Source organism: Macaca nemestrina, chromosome 10 (assembly GCF_043159975.1).
Source record: "Macaca nemestrina isolate mMacNem1 chromosome 10, mMacNem.hap1, whole genome shotgun sequence".
Classification (NCBI taxonomy): domain Eukaryota; kingdom Metazoa; phylum Chordata; class Mammalia; order Primates; family Cercopithecidae; genus Macaca; species Macaca nemestrina.
In genome coordinates, this window is record NC_092134.1 from 86,752,692 (window position 1) to 86,769,848 (window position 17,157).

A 17,157-nucleotide genomic window follows, 5' to 3' on the forward strand; every position below is an offset into this window, starting at 1 on the left:
GTTTTAACGTAAACAATTTTCCGTACAATGGTAGGTTGTAACTTTAATAAACAGAATTGAAGTTTGAGTGCTATTTATTATTATAGCTTAATTCCTTCTTCATGCATACTGAGGATTATGCTTAAACTGGATTTCTAGAAAAAAAAAATTATCACCAAAGACCCACTCTTAAGCACCAGCAAGTTATCCCATTTCTTTAATGCATAAAGTGATGTTTACTGTGAATTACAGGTTTTTCATTTGTACTGTTTCCCCAAATGTTTCTTTTTCTTTATGTAAAGTTCACGTTTGTCACCTCCATACCAGGAGGAAATTTAGTGAGTTACCTACCGTGGACACTGTTTTACAGACTTTAAAATAAAGATCCACATGTACTTTAGCTTATAGGACAGATCCCATAAATGCAGCCTTGACGCATGGAAGAAATCTAACCGTCGAAAAATAAACCCACACCAGGATCTTCTCGGTTATCCCGGACCCAGGAAAGAGGGAGCAGGGTCTGGGCAGGCTTCACCCCTGAAGGACAGCTGGACATCTCGGCCCCACCTGGGAGGATGCTTTGGACTACTTCTCAGGTTGCCGCCTGACGATTGGTGGCTGGCCTGGAAGGGAGGGTCCGCAGGAAACGCGACACTGGGGATGCTGCTCCTATCACGTGATGGAAATTGCCACTCTTTTTTAGAAAGGCGAAAAGAAAAGAAAGAAGGGTCTCTCCATCCATCCCTTTCTGACACTTCCCCTGAATCCCGGTCTGGAAAGGGTAGTAAAAGAGGCGGGTGAGTGAATTTTTTTTTTTTTTTTTTTTTTTTTTTTTTTTTTTTTTGGTATTTCCTGTTAGACTTAGAGACGCGTCAATGTCCAAATTTGCAGCTGGATCTCAGTCTATGGGATGGGTGCTTGTGTGTATGCACGGGGGACACGCACACGTGTGTAGCCCGGTCTCTCAATCGTCTGGGGCTGATGTCGGCCTCTTCATGACGTGCTCATAGTTCCTAATTCTTATTATTTTCCAAAGAGTCACGCTTTGGGTGGGTTATTGCAGGCTAATGACTCGGTTGACTAGAAATAACGTAAACTAGGGCACACGGAGGGAAGAGATTGATTGGGCGGGCTCATGTGTGACTTCTTTTCAAGGAAAAGCGGTTGTGCCAAGGTAGCCTATTCCCAGGGGGCTGGGGCATGGGGCACCTCAGCCCACCGCCCTGGGATTCCCTGGGTTCTTGGATTTCGAGTTGGTTGTATTGAGACTGTGTTCCGTGGCCGCGCCGCCTGCCTGGCTGAAAGGCCGGACTCCCGCCGGGGGAGCTGGCTCCACCACCGCTTGGGATCGTGCTGGCAAGGTGTTACCCAAGTCCCTGGGCCCGCGCCCGCGTCCTCAGGACTGGGACACTGGGTGGAAGGCTTAAAATAGACCTGTCCTCTCTGACAGCTGGGTCACCCCAGAGACCGGCATGATTCCCCGGGCGGGGAACTCTGGCCTGGGGAGCCCCCAAGGAGTCTCTTTGAAGGGAGAAGGCGAGAGCAGAGCTGGATGTGGGCACCTGGTCTCTGGGCTGCGGGCGAGTCTGAAAACTGCGCCAGCGGTTCCGAAGGGGGCTTCCCGCGCGGTCGGAGCGCCGGGCCTGCTGCGTGCTGGAGTGAAGGGCAGTGCGGTGCAGAAATGCGAGCCGGGACGGATAGCGGGGTCGCTGGAACCGAGCTAAGAGAAGCCCAGGGAGGAGGAGCCCGGGAATTGATTAAATGTTAGAGTTGATGGGGTAAGGACAGGAGGAAAAATTGAGAGAAGAGCGAATGAAGGAAGAAAGCGAGTAGGGGGAGAGGGAACCCGGAAGCAGGAAGCCCCGAGAAGCGTGAGCCGGGAGCACCCTTGAGTCCAGTAGAGGTGGTGAGCGCAGCACACCAGCCGTGCGCCCAGGCAGCGCGCGGTGAGGGACTCTTCATCTAGCGGTGGCACAGGTGGGCGCTGCGCTCTGGGCCAGCGCAGGGTGCGGGTTGTGGGGGAAAACGGCAAATGTCCTAGCTCCTCTTTGTGATCCAGCAGGGAGAGGTGAGAGATTGCCCTTACTGTGAGCACCAGGACTGACCCTGGAATGCTCACTGGGCTGCTGACTTGGAGGAAAAGGGGCGAACTACGCTAGGAAACTCAGGGGTACGTGGTCGCGGGTGTGCCAGGGCATTTGCAGAGGAGTGCAGGAGGCAGTGATGCGGGCGCTTCTGAAACTTGTGAATTTGGGCACTCGTGAATCTCCCGGCTAGGGCCGGGAGATTCCCGGGCCGCGGTCCTTAGTTGAGCCTTTAGATGCTTGGGCCAGATTACACTGGAGAAGGATAGGTTGGCACTTGTCTATTTCTTAGAGAAAAAGCTGCCTATCTACCTGTCTCAGGGAGATAGTAAATGCCGAGATCTTAAATGCACAGTGTGAAGGGAGTAGGAGTGGCCCTAGAGCAATAAGCCCATCTGGGCAGGCACTTCCCGCAGACTCTACCTAGCCCGGAGCCCCATCCTCCAAGGCTAAAGGACCTACTGTTTGGTTATCCACTTTGTTGTGGGGGCGGGGGCGGGTGGGCAGGCAGCTTCTCACCTTAAAGGAAGCGGGAAGAGTCCAGGGCTTCAGCAGTGGATGGCCTGTTCCCAATTTCTAGCTATCCTATAGCCATCCTTTTTTGCTTCTGGGCAGCTGTGACATAATCATTAGGGCTAAACTGTGTTACGTTGTACAGAGAGCATCCTACACATAGATCTCAATTTCCAGGGCCAAGCAGGAGGTGGGGGAAATCAACCCATGTTTTATGTTGTTGTTGTTCCCACTACAAACAAGTCTCCTAAAAAGTCGCTGAAATTGGTGAACTCTCTCCTGTGCAACACAAGAAGTGTGTGTGTGTGTGTGTGTGTGTGCGCGCGCGCGCGCGTCTGACAGAGACAGACAGACAGACAGACAGACAGACAGACAGAGATAATCTCTCAAATTCTAACAAATAAATATATAGAAAATCTAAGTTTTGGGTAGAAGTCTGTAAAAATAGAGACACTGAAAAGAATATCTGATCTTTCCATATTTCTGAATACCAGTGTCCAAAGACAGGAAGCTTTTTATCAGGCTGATTTTATCACAAAGCAACAAAAGGTGGAAGATTGGTGGTGTAAAGAGATGAATAACTTTCTTTGGAGGCTGCTAGGACAGGAGGCAAACTGGAGGCTGGTCTCAACTAGATTAATGGTAATTCTGGCTCACACATATGTAGGAACTTTTACATCATATGTTTCTAAGTGCTTCCTTTATGTTAACATTTGACTTTCATAACAATCTTCTGAGATAGATTCTATTATTTTACCCAATTTATAGGTCAGAAAATGAAGATACACAGTGTGAAGAACACAAAATATTTTGGAAGTTCTACTTGGACATTAATTATTCATAAACATAAACGAGCAATTGTCTTTCACTTTGTTCTTTATCATGGAGGGGAGCTAGACAGGTGACTTCTAGGGACCTGGGGCTGGCTTCTTATTCTATTACTGACTAATCCTATTCCAAGCAAGCTAAGGACATGATCATGCAGCTGAAGTCTCTGGAGTCTTTGCAGTCTCAGGACTGGATTTTTTCTACATAAGTGACATTTGAGAAAGGAATAGTGTACCTGTGTTCCATGTCAGTTTGTCAGCACAAACATGTGGTGAGGACAATCACAATGCACATAACAGCTTGTGGACTTTGTGATTAATGTTTTTCTTCTTATATGGCATTGTCTTTGCTCATTTCTGCAGTGTTTTCAGGCATCTATGTATCAGGCTTTTTTTCTTTTTGCCTTATGCTATTTTTAGAACCTTAATCCTCCTTTCTTTATTTTTTACATATCCAAAGCAAAGATTTCTATAAAAATCAAGGGCTTAGTTACATATTTTATATATATCAAAACAATAATGTATCAAAATAATTACACAGTTTTAAAAAATGTGCTTCCATGTATCACTTGAAATCATCTTGCAAGCCACTAGTGCCCTGATGATGTCCTGTGGGAAGGATAAGGGGTAGAAGTAGGGGAGGGACAAATGAAAGGAAAGGTGCTTTAAGAGCCAGGCTTCATACTACGCTCTTTAATATGAATCTCATTTAATCTTCACACGATATTCTATTCTATAGGTATTTGTTATCTCTGTTTCACAGACAGGAAATTGAAGAGGTTAAGGAAAGAGCCAAGAGTCATATGGCTAGTAAGTAACAATGCTGGTATTAGAATCAAATTCATCCTAGGCAAAAGCTCCTGCTTGTTGCAATAAAGACAGTAGTAAAATAAAGACAACCAGAGGGAGGAGAACAAAAACTTAAGGAAACAAGGGTGTTAGAAATGTGTTACATAACACAATGCGGTGTGAGAGATGGGAGAAATGGAAAAACAGACTCACTTCCATGTCTCAGTTCTTCCTTCCACTATGTATGTAATGACCTAATTTCACTCATTCATTCCATAAATAATTATCAAATGTTACTATCTTCAAGAAACTACATTAGGGAGTTTCTTTTATTCCTATCTCCCTAGCACCTAGCACAGTGCTGGGCAAACACCAGGTGCTCAAGAAATATTTGTGGAACAATGAATGAGTCTACTGGAGGAAAGAATAGACAAAGAAACATTTGCAATACAGCATGATTAAAAACCGGGAAAAAGTCTTGGCACCATGGTTCATGCCTGTAATCCCAGCACTTTGGGAGGCTGAGGCAGATGGATCACCTGAGGTCAGGAGTTCCAGACCAGCCTGACCAATATGGTAAAACCCCACCTCTACTAAAATTACAAAAATTAGCCGGGTGTGGTGACATGCACCTGTAGTCTCAGCTACTCGAGAGGCTGAGGCAGGAGAATTGCTTGAACCCAGGAGGCAGAGGTTGCAGTGAGCTGAGATCATGCCATTGCATTCCAGCTTGGGCAACAGAGCGAGACTCCGTCTCAAGCAAACAAACAAATAACAACAACAACAACAAAAAATCAGATTTGAATACTCTACCAGAGAACCTGACTTAGGAAAAGGGTCAGAGAACATTTCAAGACCAGGTGGTACCTGAGCAAGGTTTTGAAGTAGAAATAAAAGTTAGCCAGGCAAAGAATTGGAGAATGTGAGGAAAGGACTCTCAGTGGAGAGACCAGACTGAGAAAGGATAAGGAGGGAGTCAGTTCGGGAATTTGAGAGTTCAGTACTCTTAGTCAGTAGAGAATGCTTGGGAGGAGACTGGGGAGGGAGGTGTGGTCATGGAGGTCCTTGCATATTCTCTCTGCAAGTGTCCCTTGGCTCTGCCCCTCCCTTGAATTTTGAAAGTTACTTGTGCTAACAGAACAAAGTAATTGAATGCAAGAATTAGCAATACATTTTATTATTTTATTGTGGTCCCATAATAGAAAGCATATAGCTTTTTTTGATTGCTTTTAATGTTAGGATTTAGAACTAGTGCTCAAATGGAAAGATAAAACAACAAAGTCTTATCTTTCCATTTGAAGGGAAACCAAATTATTTTTCTGGTTCTTAAGGGCGTATTCTATTTTAGCATAGACCAAATTTACAAAAACATACAACAAAATCCAAACAAATGTTCTTCTATGCTTTTATGAGGGGAGAGGTGGAGGGGATTTATCTTCTGATTTTAGTTTTTAATGGCTATATTTTTCATTTTGTATATTATATCTGAGTCAGAAAGTAAAAACGTATTTAAAAAAGGTGAGGTAGGGAATTGAATGACAGTAACAAATGCTATCCTTTTATCTTTTTAGTAGATGTTTATGCCAGTCAAGATCCTGGATTTTCATAATAGACTTTGACAACTTTTGTTTTGTAAGGATCTATTATTCCAGATTTTTATTCCAAGCTCAGAGGTCTGCATACCTCTTTACCATATCCATGCTTGTAAAATACTGTTGGTCATAATGTTATTAGGAAGGGAATTCAATTACTTCTACCACCCAAAGCATTATTTGAAATGTTAACAAATGTCCATATGAAATGTTTTGTGATAGCACGATTTCCTCTATCATAACTAAAATAAAGGAAAAAGGAGAGGAGACGGAAAAAAGGACTAAATAATACTCATGCCAGACAGTCCAGCCTAGAGAATGTCGTTTCCTGTATATGATTATTTCTTGTTGGCTATTTCTGCCTATTGCTCCCAATAAACCTAATGTGGATTCATCATTAAAATGACTACCATCTCAGTTCCCTGGTTTCCCCTTAAGTTTGTCTCTTTTGTTCACTACTGTCACCCTGGTGCCTCACACAATGCCTGGTATAAACAGACACTGGTACATGTTTTTGAATGAATGAAGGAAGGAAGGAAAACCTGTTTCTTTCTCTGTTTTTTGACAGAAAATATTCTTCAAATAAACACTTTTTTCATGGACCTATTAAAGGCCTTTGCAAAATGATTTTGTGTATTGTTTATAGTCAATATAAATAATTTTAAATTGTTTATTTAATTTGCATGGTCGCACATGATTAAGAGTATAAGCTTGGTAGGCAAGGCAATGTGGATACGAATCCTAATACCATTATAAAATTGGGCTTCCTGGGCTCAGATCTTGATTCTATCATCCAACTTCCTGGCTTCCAATTTTGGCTCTCCCCCTTTTCACCTGAGTTACCTTGAGCAAGTCAGTCCACCTTACTGCTTCACTCATCTCTGAAATGGGGAAAACAATAGTTCCTACATCACAGGGATTTTAGGAGGATCACATGAGTGAATATTTGTAAAACATTTAGAATCATATCTGACACTTCTAAAAATAGCAGCTATGGTATAGAATTATTGTGATGATGATACTGCATGGCACATAAAGGCTCAATAAAGTAGGATTGCTACTATAGATATTATTGCAATTCTTCATTTCTATAATCTGCTATGAGGATTTGGGGCCCTAACAGCCTTTCCATTTTTTGGTCCAGTGAAAGTCGTATTGATTCTACCTTCCCTTTCATTTATAACTCTTTCTACCCACCCTATGTTCGTCCTGTCATTTAGCCTTGTGTCATTTGTTCATTTTACACTGCACACTCCTAAGGGCAGGGACTTTGCTTTTTGTTTTGGCACAATTTAATAACACTGGGTACACTCGCGGTACTATAAAAATGTTAAAGAAGAAAAAGAAGAAAAAAACTAGCCGGGCGTGGTGGCGGGCGCCTGTAGTCTCAGCTACTTGGGAGGCTGAGGCGGGAGAATGGCGTGAACCCGGGAGGCGGAGCTTGCAGTGAGCCAAGATCACGCCACTGCACTCCAGCCAGGGAGACACAGCTAGACTCTGTCTCAAAAAAAAAAAAAAAAAAAAAAAAAAAAAAAAAAAAAGAAGAAGAAAAAGAAAAAAGATGCAATTTATCAACAGGCAACTTTGGCTTACAGAGGGATGGGTCGCTGTTCTGTCTGCAGTGTTGGTACTCCTGCAGGCCGCCCAGCAGCATCTAGAGGCGTGGCTGGGAGCTCTCCAGTGACCACACGTCCTGGGAGGCCACTGGGGTGTGCGCAGCGCCTGGAGCATGAGCCGGGTGGTGGCGTGCACGGAGGACCGCGGGAGGCTGCCGCCTCGGGACACCTCACTCACACAGGTTTGCTTGCTGCTTTTGCGTGGCAACTTGGTTAGAGGGACCAGGAGAGCGGGTGAGACGAAGGTGGAGGGAGAAAGAGAAAAAGACATACTGCAAAGCACTGAAAAACCAAGCAGGTGGGAGGGATTCATTAAGAAGAGAGGCTGTGGCAGTCCTTGCTTTTAAGAAGCGTTTCGTGCATGCCAAATGGTGCTATTTAGGCTATAGTCTTGTTTCTGAAATTTTTCCAAATGGGAGGAATGTGTTTCGTGGATGCAGAATATTCTTTAAAACCGTATGACCAAACTGACCTCTATTGTTAAAGTGATCTAACTAAAAGCGTTCGTGTTTCCAACCTTGCTTTGTGAATGCCTGAAAAGCAATCCAAAGGTTGAGAACACTGGGAAACAGAGTTATTTTATTGCGCTCCTGAGAATACAGTCATTACTGTTTTATTCCTTCTTATCTTTTGAAGCAAAACTTTACTAATTCTTTAGTAACAGTATGCTTTAAAAAAAGTATCTGACACATTTTTGGCATGTGCCACTATGCTATATTTCATTATTCTTTCTGTACAGAGGCATCTATAAAGAATATATGTAAATATATATAATATATATATTTAAACTTTGTATATTAAAGTAATTATAGATTTGCATCCAGTTGCACAGAGAGACCACCTAAACCTTTCACCTGGTTTCCTCCAGTGGTTACATCTGACACACTGTAGTACAATATTAAACCCAGGAAGCTGACACTGGAATAATGTGTGTATAGTTTCTATGTCATTTTGCCACATATGTGGATTTGTGCAATCTGACCCACTATAGGCCAGTCAAGATGCAGAACTTCCACCAGTATCTTCCACTAGATGTCCCTTGTTCCACCTCTTTAACATTATCTCCGCCTCCTCCTCGCTACCCCTGGCAACCACTTGTTTTCCATCTCTGTATTTTCATCGTTCTGAAACTGTTATGTAAATGGAATCATACTGCCTGTGATCTTTTTGAGACTGAGTTTTTTCTTTTTTCACTCAGCTTGATGTTCTTGAGATCCATGCAAGTTATTTAGTAGATGGATAGTTTGGTCGTTTTTCATGCTGAGTAGTATTCCAGTTGTTTGACTCTATCTAGTGCTGCACTTTTTCCTTTGCTTTTTAAATCCGTGAAACTTGGAAATTCAGTGGGATTGAGGAGGTCCTGGAGGGCACTTGGAGAGGAGAAAAGTATGAGGACAAATGTGAATATTTTTATTTTCAAAATGACATTTGTGTGTGTTAGGGCAAAAGGATGTATACACTCCATCTTCATTTAAAACACTGGAGGATTGGAAAGGAGAAAAGGAACAGGACAGAACAAAAGTACGTAGTTAGACAATAAGGTATAAAATCTAGTACCTTTTAAAATTTCTACAGCCGTACAGTAATCTGTGACTTTACCTTAGTTAAGACATTTCAGAGTTCTTGAAATGAATCAAAACAATGCCTCTGCAATTGGAAGTTCCCTGCCAATCTATGCTCAGACACATACTGCCAACTGAGAGAAAGAGGCATGGCTGGAAATGACAGTGAGTAGCTCTTGGGTTTGACAGGGGTCACCTAGAGCCCAAAACAGCACCTTTAGCCCAAGGGCAACTATCAAAGGCAGATGTTCAGGTTCAGAGACTGTCAGTGTTACACTACTCTGACCTCCACCTCATCTGCTGCTGGGAGGAGGCCTCCCAGAGGTCCCTTCAAGTCAGGTTTTAAAATGAAATGTTATTCTTTGTCTGCATGCTCACAAGCATGAGAAACCTGGAAACTGGAGGCTGTAACTAGCCAAGGGAAATGCATCACTTCTGAATAGTACCTGGAAGACTTAGGCTAAATCCCTCCCTTCAGCCAGAACCCATTGGAGAACTCCACCCACCTCCAAAGACAGGAGAGAACAAAATATCCACTACTATCTGAAAGTATTTGTAAACATCCCTTTAAGGTTTCAGAATTTCACATTCTGGAATTTCAGAGACATATTGTCAGTTCACAGAATGAAACACTCAGTCTGGAGCCCTGACTAGATTTGAGTTTAACTGAATGCACTGCCCTGAGACTCCATTTTAATGATTTCTGTTACCAGAAACATATTCCTTGTCCTAAATCTTGGGAAAGGATGGAGTGTAGCTGGCAATGGTGGTTCCAAAGTCTCAACATGAAGAAACATCATAGCTAAAATAATTTATAACTCTTTTTATAGGCCGATCTGCTTTTCTGAGTCTTTTGAAATGGAATAGAATCATTTGTGTTGTCTTCATAATGTGTTTTATTTTAAGTAAACATTAAATACCTCACATCACTTTGCAGGCTGTTCTTCTGGGTCATATCTCCTCTGTGTCTGGGCAGGGCAGATAATTTAATCCTATAATCTTGAGGGAATGAACACTTCTCTGTAAGTCACAAGACCAAACAAAAGACCTACTGAATTTTGTATACCACTCTTAAACTGCTTACTTATTTGACTAATGATGACAGTCATTAGGAAGGTGTGATAAGACATGTAAATATGTTTACTATAATTCTCAACATTGCAGGCATTGTTTTTTACAGGGGGATGGGAGGGCTGTTTTCTAATTTTTTTTAAAGCTTTTTCTTTGAAGAGAAGTAATACAGTTTTTGAAAGAAAAGTAAACTAGAAATGCCTTATGTGCATTGTATAATTACTTTTAAACTATATGTTAAACTGCATATGTTGCATAATTACTTTAAAACGATTTCATAATATTATCATGGTATCCACATTGAATAATTAAACCAAATATAATGCTTTCCATTATTCTTTATGCCAAAATTCCTTAAAGTTCAAACTTCTTAACCTGGTAGTTAAGATCAACCTCAACCAAACTCTACACAAACATTCTATTTGAGCTGAAGTAGACTCTTGTTTGGTGTTACCAAGGTCAAACTTCTGATCCCATGTCCCCTGCCTAGAATCCAGTCTTCTGTCTCTGAAGTCACACCATTCTTCCTACACAAAATCTACTCTATTTGCCCCAGCTCTCCAGTTCGGTTCCACAGGTCTTGGAGACAAGGATCCTATCTTATGAATCATGTTCAACATAAAGTAGGTACCCAATGGTAATGGACTGTCTTAGGAGCTGGGCTCAGAAGTTAGACAGTGGGTTGTGAGTTTTGGTTCAGTCATCATGCCAGGACCTTATTAGCTTTGGTCTTTGAGTAAGTTGTCTCTCAACCCTAATTGCTGTCATAAGAAGGTGTAGGCTTTACGCCTATCAACTAGGAAGAGAGAATCTCCAGTTGCCCACTCGCTGAGATAGACACAAATAGGAGTTTTCCCTTCTTAGGTCTCATAAAAATATGTATGTTTGGCAGATTTTATTTTTGGTAAGAGATTCTAGCTTTATTCTATTCCTGTGGCTGTATCTTAAATAATTACCCTTTGTTGAGTGATTGGAACCCTATGTGTACATGTGTGTCAAAATAACACCCTCCCAAAGATGTCAAAAAAACTAATTAAGGGGTGTGGTGCATACATGCACATTTCGTATGCATACATTTCATGATCTTACACGTAGAAGAATCCTAAAGACTCCACAATAAACTCTTGAATCTAGTAAGCAAAATCAGTAAAGTTGCAGGTTACAAAATCAACATACAAAATCAGTTAGATTTCTATATGTTGACAATGAACTATTCTGAAAGGAAATTAACAAAACAATCACATTTATAGTAACATCAAAAATAATAAAATACTTAGGAATGAATGTAATTAAAGAGGTAAAAGTCCTGTATACTGAAAACTATAAAAGGTCAATGAAAGAAATTAAAGCAGCAAATAAATGGAAACACATCTTGGGTTAATGGAATGGAAGACTTAACATTGTTAAAATGCCCATACTATCCATGGTGAGCAACAAATTCAATGCTGTCCTCATCAAAATCCCAATGGCATTTTTTTACAGAAATAGGAAAAATAATTGTAAAATTTATATGGAACCATGAAAGACTCAAAATAGCCAAAGTGATTTTATGAAAGAACAAAGCTGGAGCCATCATACTTCCTGACTTCAAAATACATTACAAAGCTATAGTAACTGAAACAATATGGTACCAAAAAACAAACAAAACAACAAAAGCAGTATGGTATTGGTATAAAGAGAGTGATAGATCAATAGAATGGCATAGAGAGCCTGGAATTAAGCCCACACATATATGGTCAACTGATCTTCAACAAGGGTCCCAAGAGCACACAATAGGGAAAAGAAGGCCTCTTCATCTTTATCTTACATCTTAAACAAACAACAAAAAACTAAAAATGGATTAAAAACTTGAATGTAAGACTGGAAACCATAAAACTCCTAGAAGAAAATATAGGGAAAAACTTTTTAACATTGGTCTTAGTAGTGATTTACTGGATATGACACCAAAAGCACAGGCAACAAAGCAAAAATAGACACACAATACTACATCAAACTAAAAGGCTTCTGCACAGCAAAGGAAATAATCAATAGGATGAAAAGGCAACCTATGGAATGGGAGAAAGTATTTGCAAACCATGTGTCTGACGAATTGAATATCCAAAATATATAAGGAACAGACCTGCATAACAAATAACATGATTTTAAAAAAGGATCAAAGGACTTGAATAGACATTTATTCAAAAAGACATACAAATGACCAACACATATATGAAAAGATGCTCAACATCAGTAGTCATAAAGAAATGCAAATTAAAATCACAATGAAATATCACCACACACACATTAGTATGGCTATCATCAAAAACACAAAAGATAGCAAATGTTAGCAAGCATGTGGAGAAAAGGGAACTCTTGTACACTGTTGGTGTGGATATAAATTAGTACAGGCAATATGGAAAACAGTATGGAGTTTCCTAAAAAAATTAAAAATAGAACCAACAATATGATCCAACAATCCCACTTTCTGGGTATATATCCAAAATAATTGAAATCAAAATCTCAGAGCGATACTTGCACTCCCATGTTCATTGCTGCGCTATTCACAATAGCCGAGTTATTGAAACAACCCAAATGTCCACTGACAGACGAATAGATAAAGAAAATGTGGTGTATCCATAAAATGAAATATTACTCAGCCTTGATAAAGAAGGAAATCCTGCTATTTGTGACAACATGGATGAACCTAGAGAACAATGTGCTAAGTGAAATAAGCCAGTCACAGAAGGACGAATCCTGCAGGACTCCACTTAATATGAAGCAGCTAGAGTAGTCCAACTCAGAAGCAGAAAATAGACTGGTGGTTACCAGGGGCTGGAAGAAGTGGGGAATGCAGAGTTGCAGTTAAATTGGCATAAAGTTTCAGTTATGCAAGATGGGTTAGTTCTAGAGATTGGCTGTATAGCATAATGCCTATCATTAGGCACTAAAGTGTTGTTAGTAGAGTAGATTTCATGTTAAGTGTTCTTACCACAAACAAAAGTAAACAAAAGGACACAAAGAAACTTTTGGAGGTGATGGATATATCTATTACATTGATCATGGTGACAGTTTCACAGGTGTATAGACATGTCCAAACTTATCATTGTATACATTAAGTATGTATGATTTGTCAGTCATACCTCAATAAAGCTGTTAAAACAACACATGAGGCCCACTTTAAAATCAAAATTTTATTGCACATAATTTAACTTTTCAATGTTTCAGAGTCATCACTATAAACTTCATCTATAATGGCATAACTCAAAAGTACTAGTTAATTAATACTTCTGGTTGACTGAAGGAATTTATAGTGTCTTCTTTCTTCAACTTCTGGGGGAACTACCAAGAAAACTATGTTTGGTATTTCCAAACTAGGAAATTTACACGAATCTTTTCAATTGGGAAAGTTTTCAACATTCCCAAGTACAGAGAATAGTGTAATGAATCTCCAGCTTCACTTGGTTTCAACAATAATCAATACTTGTCTGTTGTAGTTTATCTATACTCATATCTTTTGTGCTCTGCTACCCCACCACAATCACTACTAAATTATTTCCAAGCCGATCTAAGTCATCATATAATCTGATCCATGAATGATCACTATGTATCTCAAGAAGATAAGTCTTTAAGAATAACTAAAATATCATCACATCTTAAATATAACCAACATTTATTTTCTTATTTTAATTTTTAATTGGTATTTAATAATTGGTACAGAGTGATATATTGATACATATATATAATGTGTAATGATCAAATCTGGGTAATTACCATATTCATCAAACCAACATTTTCTTAATATTATCAGTATTCATGCAGTGTTCATTTATTTCTCATATTCTTTCTCTCTCTCTCTCTCTCCCTCCCTCCCTCCACTTAGTTTGAATCAGAATCCAAACAGGGTTCCCACTCTCATTGGTTGTTAAGTCTTTTAAGTCTCTTTCAGTCCTTAGAGTCAATAACCTCTCAAGTCTTTTTTTCCACATCTTGCAATTTATTTGATGATGAAATCTAGTTATTTGTCCTACAGAATTACCCATATTCTGAATTGTGTTGATTTACATGACTTTTAAAATGTCATTCTCAAACTCCAAAATTCTGCCTTCTTCAGTCTAACCCACATAAAATTGATTCCCCTTTTTTTTAAATTGCAACTTGTCATTTCTTTTTCTGTTGCCCTGAGGATCCTCCAGGCTATATGTTGCCTAATTTTGATCAATTTCACTTTAATACCCATGATTTACCTAACATTTCTTCCTGAAAGAACTTAGCCTTTTTGGAGTGTCCTTTCAGCCAGGTTTCAAAATGTGTGCTCATCTACTCACCCAGAGTCACTTGCTCAGCTTTCTGTAAGACTGCAAGATATAACCAGTAAACACTAGGTGTTGTTTTGATTTTTAAAATTGTCTCACATGGCTACATTTTAAAAGTATTTTTCGATTACTGATATACATAGAAATATTTGTTACACAATTATGTATCTGGGATTTACCTTAAAATAATGGGAGAGGGGGCACAGTGGTTTAGATGCAATGACTGGCCACAGTTGATATTAGATAATGCCAGCTGAGGGTTCCTTATATTATTCCATCTACTTATGTTTAAATTTAAATTTTTTCCCATAATAAAGAAGTAAAAATGAGTTGTACTATATTACCAAAACTAAGTAATCAGACATTTCATTTTGGGGTCTAGATTATAATACTTTTGCCAAGGATCATGAAAAAATCATGTTTAAGGAACAATTTACTTGCTTTTCTCATTCTGCAAATCTGATCTAGCTAAAATAATCAGCATATAAATAACATTTAAATCAAACAGGGAACTGGTTTGGAATGAATGAAAATATGACTCATATAGAAGTGGTTCATAGGTTTTGTCTAAGCTGCTTCTCTTAAGACTCTAGTGTGGCAGAGCTCATTGACATGCCCCAGTAACTTACCAGTAGTTTACAGAATACTCCCAGAAGACGAGAGACAGCAAGACACAAACCACTGGATTATCTCATAAGAAACAAATGCTAGCATGGATTATGAAGGTCACACTTACATGATCTCCCTACTACAATGACAGATGAACATGCAGGTCTTATTTTCCCAAGGCGAAAGTCAAAAGAAAACTTTTACAAAAGTCTGTCATCTTCTCACTTTAGTATTATTTCTCTCTATTATATTCAACTCTTGAAAAAATAAGAGAATTTAACACTTTATGCTTACACTATTCACCTATACTAGAAAATATTTTTAAGGAACATATAACCTTTGTTAATAATAATTTTCTATTACTTTATTAGTATATCTAAGTAATTTTACCAAAAGGAATTAATTTTAACTGCAATCAGCTATGCAAAAATCATAGTATGAATTTGCTTCAATGTGTCTTTTATGAAGTTGCATGAATTTAACATCATATATGCAAATCCTAGTCAGTCTGATTGAGAATAAGAGAAAAAGAGTAAGGACCAGGGGCTCACTGATAGAAAGGGAATATAAATGGAAGCACAGTGAGAGGAGATCCTTTTGTCTAAAGACTTAGAAGACATAAGAGGCTCCTGGGGCTTCAGGTAAGGCCTTAGAACTGGGTTTTGGTTTGAGGGGAGGCAGCAACAATAAGTGCAAGAAGGGTTGGCAATTTGTGCCTTGTGATATCGTTTTCGTGCACCAGGTTAAAAACCTCTGCTTTGAGAGGCAGAGGAACAAGTTTGAGAAATATCTACTCATCTAGACCTAGTAGGTCAATTAGGTCAATTAAAGTTATCAGAAGTTTCTCCTTGTCAAGCATCTAAGTGAGTCCTGTTCCTGGATCAACACTGGGGTTAGCAAGCAGGAGATAATTCCTCTAATCCATAAAATCAAAAAGGCATTGGATGTCTTGATAGAAAAAGGCCAAACATGTCCCCTGGTATGTGTTTATCTACAACAAAGTAGTATGAGTTTGCAGTTGTTGGAACTCTTGTACAGAACCACTCTAGAAACTTTTTTAGTGAGCAAAAGGTGAGAACTCAAAATTTAATTGTATTTATTATTGTCACTTAAAACTATGTAAAAATATCATTCGTTATTTTTTTTTAAACTTCTATTTGTGTGAAAATGTTTTACAGATATACACAAGCCTGGCCCCAACTGTGTAAACCATATCTTCCCTTTAAGCTATTAAGCTACTCAACCTGAAATTTTCCGGTCATGGACTTTTCAGGAATTTGATTCCCTCAACTGGGTAAGAGGTTATTCTATGCCAAGATCTCCCAGTGCCTCTGGATTGTTGCTTTCTATATGGTTACTTTCTAAATTTTTGGATCAGAATTGAAATTAAAAGCCTATTTGGTGTCCCTTTGTAATTCTCTCAGTAAGACTAATATATATGCATATGTTTCTGAGTTTCTACCATTATAACTATTTTGTTTTGCAAAAAAAATTAGAAAACTGTTCAATAGTCCATGTGAATTCATTACTCCTTTATTCTCCACTAGAATTAACTGAGAAAAAAATAAATGAGTGCACACCTTCTAAATAGGGAAAGTGGGGAAATAGTTAAGCGTGGTAGGCTTCAAATTCACTACAGGGTTTAGGCCACCAAATATGCTGATTGAGGCCAAAAGAAGGCCTAATAAGCTGCCCATATTTTTATATCTATAAAAATTGAAGTAACATTTTACACATATAGTTTAGAAATAGGTACAGAATGTTTTTTGTTTGTCTGTTTTTTAAAGTTTTTTGAGGTTCACTTTTCACAAATTATACTTCAGACATACAGAAAGTGTCAGGCAAAATAAAATAAAGACATTATATTTATGTATTATGCTTTGTCCAAAGTGACAGTCATGACCCCAAATTCTTACATGTATGGTTTTGTGTTTTTTTCGCCAGAGTCAATATTATGCATCTAAATATCACCCTTTAAGATTCCTTTTGTAAAATAATAGTAATAAGTAACTTAGACATTTTCTAAGTAAAAGGTTTAGAAGTATTCTATGGTCTCATATTAAAATATTGCTGCTATACATATTTCTGTTTTGCAGAATATCTCATTGGTACCTATCACTAACAGATTTTTGTATGTTTCTTTAAAAGAAAAAGTTCTCCTTATCTTAGAAACACATATATGCTTTGTGTTGCAGACATTGCTATGGCAAATCCATATATTTT

At 39.0% G+C, this 17,157-nt stretch overlaps 1 protein-coding gene across 1 annotated transcript in view; it reads left to right on the top strand.

Annotated features, from left to right (window-relative positions):
- Positions 1 to 671: 671 nt before the first annotated feature.
- LOC105470084 (solute carrier family 38 member 4) overlaps positions 672 to 17,157 on the top strand; it is a 68,230-nt gene continuing 51,744 nt past the window's right edge. The window contains exon 1 of the mRNA XM_011721823.3: positions 672 to 776. The gene's annotated coding sequence lies outside the window, so the exon portion shown is untranslated. The remainder of the gene's footprint in view (positions 777 to 17,157) is intronic.